The 6,588-nt window shown below is 38.6% G+C and overlaps 2 non-coding genes across 2 annotated transcripts; one reads left to right on the top strand and one right to left on the bottom strand.

Moving 5' to 3' along the window:
- Window positions 1–4,868: 4,868 nt before the first annotated feature.
- On the bottom strand, window positions 4,869–4,975 carry LOC122099573. The gene has a single exon (XR_006145963.1). It is a non-coding gene; the product is annotated as a U6 spliceosomal RNA (small nuclear RNA).
- A 726-nt stretch (window positions 4,976–5,701) lies between these two features.
- LOC122099570 lies at window positions 5,702–5,807 on the top strand. Its single transcript, XR_006145960.1, has one exon. It is a non-coding gene; the product is annotated as a U6 spliceosomal RNA (small nuclear RNA).
- Window positions 5,808–6,588: the final 781 nt, after the last annotated feature.

Raw genomic sequence — 6,588 nt, 5'->3', positions numbered from 1 at the left:
AGTTTTGAATCAGCTTGAGTAATTTGGGAGGGAGTCTATGGGATTCCTTAAATACAAGACCATGTCATGTGCAAAGAGGGAGAGTTTTATTTCTTCTTTCCCTATTTGGATCCCCTTTATGTCTGCATCTTGTCTTATTGCTGTAGGTAGGCATTCTAATACTACATTGAAGAGAAGTGGAGAGAGTGGGCATCCTTGTCTTGTTCCTGAGTTAAGAGGAAATGGCTTTAGTTTTTCACCATTGAGTATAATGCTGGCTGTAGGTTTGTCATATACAATCTTTATTGTATTAAGGAATGTTCCATGGATTCCTAATTTTTCCAAAACCTTCATCTTAAAGTGGTGTTGGATCTTGTCGAATGCTTTTTCTACGTCTATTGAGATAACCATATGGTTCTTATACTTGCTCCTGTTGATGTGATGAGTAATATTAATTGATTTGTGTATATTGAACCAGCTTTGCATCCCTGAAATGAATCCTGCTTGATCGTGGTGTATGATTTTTTGGATGAATTGTTGAAGTCGGTTGGCCAAAATTTTGTTGAGAAGTTTTGCATCAATGTTTATCAAAGAAATGGGTCTATAGTTCTCTTTCTTTGATGAGTCCCTGCCTGGTTTTGGGATGAGGGTTATGATGGCTTCATAGAATGTGTTCGGTAGTGAGCTTTCTCTTTCAATTTCATTGAAGCGTTGGAGGAGAATTGGTGTCAGCTCTGCTTTGAAGGCCTTGTAAAATTCCGCTGTAAAACCATCTGGTCCTGGACTTTTCTTAGCTGGGAGGTCTCTTAGGCTGTTTCTATTTCAATGCTTGATATGGGCCTGTTAAGATAGTTTAACTCATCTTGGTTTACTTTTGGCATGTCAATATTTGCTAGGAAGAGGTCCATTTCTGTCAAGTTCTCAAACTTAGTAGCATAAAGTTTTGAGAAGTATTCCCTTACACTGTTCTGAATCTTGGTTGTTACCGTGGTGATATTTCTATTCTCATCTCTGAGTTTATTAATTTGTGTGTGTTCTCTTCTTTTTCTGATAAGATTTGCTAAGGGTCTGTCAATTTTTTTCAGTTTTTCGAAGAACCAACTCTTTGTTTTGTTGATTCTTTCTATAGTTTTTTTTGGATTCTAATTAATTTAATTGTGATTTAATTTTTATTATTTCTTTCTGTCTACTGGATTGGGGTTTATGTTGCTGCTCTTTTTCAAGGAGGTTTAGATGTGTATTAAATTGTGAGTTTCAGATCTCTCCAATTTGTTGATGTAGGAGCTCAGAGCTATAAATTGCCCTCTGAGTACTGCCATTGCTGTGTCCCAGAGGAGCTGGTATTTTGTGTGTTCATTTTTGTTGAATAGCATGAACATTTGAATTTCCTTTCTAATCACTTCTACGACCCACTGATGATTCAGCAGTATGTTGTTCAGCCTCCATATGATACCGGACTTTCTTTGGTGGCTTTTGGTGTTGAGTTCTAATTTTATTCCCTTGTAGTCAGAGAGAATGCAAGGTATAACTTCAATGTTTCTGAATTTAGACAAGTTTGCTTTGTGGCCTAAAATGTGGTCTATTTTAGAAAACGTTCCATGTGCTGCTGAGAAAAACGTGTATTCTGATGCTGCTGGGTGAAATGTTCGGTAGATGTCTGTTAAGTCTAGTTGATCTATGCAGCTGTTTACATCTGCGGTTTCCCTGTTGAGTTTTTGCCGAGTTGATCTATCTAGTGGGGAGAGTGGTGTGTTAAAATCCCCAACAATTAATGTCTTTGGATCTATATGGGATTTGAGGGAAAGTAGTGTTTCTTTGATAAATTTGAGTGCTCCATTTTTTTATATCTTTTCCTTCTAATTGGTCAGCTTTGATGGCTTCAAGTTCTTTGTTGAAGCTCTGTTTTAGGTCTTGTATGAATTTCTTTACTTCCTTAATTTGGTGTTCAGTGTTTGTCCTCAAATCACTTAGTTGATTGGTTATGGTTTCTTTGGACTCCCATTCCTTCTGTTGGGTTCCATTCAGCATTCCCTTTGTGGTCTCCCTGACTTCCTTCAGCTCTTTGTTAATGGATTCCATGAATGCCTTTAGTGATCTTTGTGTGTTCTCTACCTGGTCTCTCAATTCCTGTATTACTGTTTGATTAGCTTCCTCCGGTTAGTGGGATTCCTGCAGATCTCTTTGAGTGTTCTCAGCCTGCTCACGCCATTCCTCCCTTTCTCTTTGAGTATTCTCAAGTTGTTCACGCAAATCCTGTATCAGTTTTTGAGTAGCTTCCTCATGCTTATGATATTCCTGTATAAACTTTTGGGATGCCTCCTCTCTCTCCCTATCACGCTCATACAGAGTCCTTTGTACGTTGTCAAACTTCTCATTTATCATGTTTGCCAGCAGTGTTTGTAGAGATATTTGGGAACTCTCCTCTTGATTATTCATTATCTGTTCTAACCCCTGATTACCAAGATTGGGAATTGAGATATCCTTATTTGCCATTTTTCTTGTGTTTTTCCGGCTTACTCTGCCCATTTGAGATGAAGATAGCACCAGTTTTGTGCTAGAACACTATCTTAAGGCAACCATCAACCAAAGTTTGTATTTGTATAGTCAATAGTCTACAGATACAATCTAGTTCAACAGATACATCTATTCGACATCAAACAACTATATGTTAAAGGACTTCGAACCACAAAGAAGAATTTGGAAAACCAGAAATTATTAGGGTTAGGGAGAGATGTGGGTAAAAAGTAGGAATAGATTGGTGTGGGGAGGCACAGGGAGAGTTAACTATGTCCTAATCACAATGCAGGAAATAGGTTGGGTAGGATGCAAGTAGAGAGAGAGAGAAAAAGAAGAAAGGGAAAGGGGAATGAAAAGAGACCAGAAAAAAAATAGAAACTTAAAAATTAATGTTTTTATAGAGATTAAAAGACCATCTATTTAGAGAGGAATGTGAATATATTGAGAGAAAGGGAGGGACATAAGGAGATGTGAAAAACTTAAAAAAAATGCTTAAAATATTATATAGGTATAAAGAGGTAGTACTGCTATTAATGAATTTAAGTCTCAGAGGTTTTGATTTGAGTAATAAGTTTGTGGATTAAGTGTGTACACAACGGGGGATAGGGTCTACTAGTTAACTACGGGTTTATCTGAGGATGTGCAGGAGAAAGTTAAGTCACATAAAGAAGAACAAAAGAGAGGAAAAGGTGGAAAGGAAAGAAACGTGAGAAGAAAAGATCAGAAGTTCAGTAGAGCTAGACAAAAAACAAAAAGATAATTAAGAATGAAAGAAAAAGAGAAAGAAGACAAGAAACGAAAGGAAAACACACATTCACGTATTCCTAAAATAAAAATTATAACAGGAGAAAAAAAAAGTTACTGGAAAACAATTATGTTTTCAGAAGAGGCAAAAATTAAAGATTAATAAAAGTTTTAGAAACGGAAAAAATTTTTTTTATATATATAAGGTAACAAAAAATGAAAAAAAAAACAAAACAAAAAAAAGAAAAAAAGAAAAGAAGAAGAAGAAAAAAAAAGTTCTTTGATATTTTTTTGGGGGGAGGGGTGGGAAGAATCCTGTATCTCTCTTTTGTCTGTAACCAGAGTCTTGTTGGAGTCTCTGGTCAGCTTGAGGTCCTGTGGCTTGATTGGTTTCTTAAGTCAGTTTGTTGGAACAGGCAGAAAAATGCTCTGCTTTACCCAAGATTTTGAGATCCCCCTCCCAGGTTAGTTTACTGGGAGGGTGATCTGCTTTGAGAATCACAAAAGAGGGGGATGCAGTGATGAGGCTAGGTTCTGGTTAGAGTTGAGGCCTTTCAACAGACAGTAGCTTTTCCCTGGGGCTATTTTGTGAAAAAAACTCACAGCACCCAGCCTGGAGCCATTCTCAGGGTTTCTGTTTTTCAATTGATTGTGGTGGCTGCTAGAGGGAGGGGCAGCCTCTGGCTCTGGTTACCCAGTGAGGTGAGCCACTCCAATGGCTGGCGCCTGAGCTGGGTGACTTTTCCCTGGATGGAACTGAGTCTGTGAGGTCACTTCGCCGTTAAGTTCTTGTGACCTGCTAAATGACTCGTTTTATTCCAAGGCCTGAGCTGGAGCTAGTCGCTCCTCTGAGTTTTGTCGGTATCCAAGATGGAGATCACCGGTGCTGGCGGGGGAGGGCTGGCCTTCCCTCCTCTGCTCCCTGAGAAGGAGTGAGGATGTTGGGCTTCTACTCACGCTGAGTCTTGGATCCTGGGTCATCTCTTGTCTACAAAGTGCAGGATGAAGATGTCTGCTCCTTGTCGGTTCTTGCTGGTGTTGAGTAGAATCCGCTGGCCCGCTGCGTCTGTCTCCTTTGTCCCGGACTGTGTCTCAGATATGACCCCGCGGCGGTGGTCGCCGCCGCGACCCTGCCGCTGCAGCGGCAGCTGGTGGCAAGCACTCAGATGTGTCTGCTTGGCTTCCCCTCTCTTGACTATCTCTCTCCTGTGATGGCACACTTGGTGTGATTCTCTGGCTTGGGACTGTTCACTGGCACTCTGAAACTGCTTTCTATGCAAGAGCTTGTTCAGATTTCAGCTTCTCCTCAGCCATCTTCCCGGAAATCCTTTACCACGTTTTCTTGATCCATTCATCTACTGACGGGCATCTGGATTGGTTGCATATCTTAGCTATGGTAAATAATGTTGCAATAAACATAGTTGTGCTGGTAGTTTTAATATAGTCTTATTTGTGATCCTTTGGGTAAATGAACAAAAGTGGGATTGCTGGGTCATAGGGGAGCTTTATGTGGAGTCATTTGAGGAAACTCCATACTGCTTTCCAAAGTGGTTGAAGAAGTTTACACTCCCACCAAGAATGCAGTAGGGTTCCCTTGTGGCCCCATCCCCTCCAGCATTTGTTGTTGTAAAAATATGGATTGCTTCATGAATTTGCAAGTCATCCATGTTCAGGGACCATGCTAATCCTCTCTGTATCATTCTGATGTTAGTGTATGGGCTGCCGGATTAAGCACAGAACATTTTTTATATAGAAGTTGTAATTGATTTTCTTAGAAAATTCCACAAAAAAGTAAGTTCAAAAGAATTGTCATGAAATTTTAGAATCATGCAGTTCTTACATAAGCACACATTTTTGATGTTGGCATAATTTGTGGAGGGGAAGGGGAAAATGTTTAAATAGGGATACAAGTAGACCCATTGCAACAATGAAAGGAACTTTACAACTTTGGCATATAACATAAAGGAGCCCTAAAGATTTAACAGAAACTGTGTACTTAAAATCTTAACTCTTCACTCTGCTTCTTTACACAGTCTTTGCAACTTCTCATTAGTAAAGTTTCTATAAAATCTGAAATGTACATACATACTAGTACATGCTACCAGAAATATTATATACTTTATCAAAAATTTTTATTACTTAATTTTGCCATATATAAGCAAATCCCAAAATTAAACATATTTAAAACATTAAAACTTTTAACAAACCTTAACATTTGCTGCAATGATCATTATGACAAGTGCCTTTTGTAGAATAATTGAATTCCTCCTCCTACCAATCTCATGAACAACAAATATCTGGAATTATTTTGTTTTTGATATGTCAATCTGGACTTTATTCTTAAATGTGTGCTTATGTAAGAAACACATGGTTCTAAAATTTCACAACTCTTTTGAACTTATTTTTGTTGAATTGTCTAGTTTAAGAAAATCAATTACTCTTTATATATAAAAAATGTTTTGTGCTCAATTTGGCTGCACATACACTAAAATTGGAACATACAGAGAAGATTAGCATGGTCCCTGCACAAGGATGATACACAAATTAGTGAAGCGTTCCATATTTTTACAACAACAGATGCTGGAAGGGATATGGCCAGAAGGGAAGCCTACTGCATTCTTGGTGGGAGTGTAAACTTGTTCATCCACTTTGGAAAGCAGTTTGGAGGTTCCTCAAAAACCTCCACATAGAGCTCCCTATTATACAGCAATCTCAATTTTGCCCATTCTCCCAAATGATCACAAACCAGTCCATACTAAAACTACCACCACAACAATGTTTATTGTAGCATTATTTTCCATAGCTAAGATATGGAACCAATGCTGCTCAGTAGAAGAATGGATCAAGAAAATGTTCTCTCTCTCTCTCTCTCTCTCTCTCTCTCTCTCTTTCTCTCACTGTGTGTGTGTGTGTGTGTGTGTGTGTGTGTGTGAATGTACACTTACACAACCACTTTGGAAAGCAGTCTGGTGAGTCCTCAGAAAGATAAATATTGACCTTCCTTATGGCCCACTCATACCACTTCTAGGCATCTATCCTGAACAACAGGTACCAATATTCAAGGACAAATGCACTTCCATGTTTATTGCAGCACTGTTCACAATAGCCAGGATATGAAAACAACCCATATGTCCCACCAGAGATGAATGGATCAAAAAACTGTGGTAAATATCACAACGGAATATTTTCCAGCCATTAGAAAGGACAAAATAATGGCATTAGTAGGGAAATCAATCAAGCTACAGGAAATCATGTTGAGCGAGTTAAGCCAAAAGCAAAGAGACAAATGGCACATGGTCTCCGTGATAAGTGGATGTTAAATCCAAAATGTAAGGTGATATGACAAAA

This window comes from Dipodomys spectabilis, unplaced genomic scaffold (genome assembly GCF_019054845.1).
Source record: "Dipodomys spectabilis isolate Male_0828 unplaced genomic scaffold, ASM1905484v1 ptg000520l, whole genome shotgun sequence".
NCBI classification, from domain to species: domain Eukaryota; kingdom Metazoa; phylum Chordata; class Mammalia; order Rodentia; family Heteromyidae; genus Dipodomys; species Dipodomys spectabilis.
The sequence above is the reverse complement of the archived record's forward strand: the minus strand, read 5'-3'. Positions and strand labels throughout refer to the sequence as shown.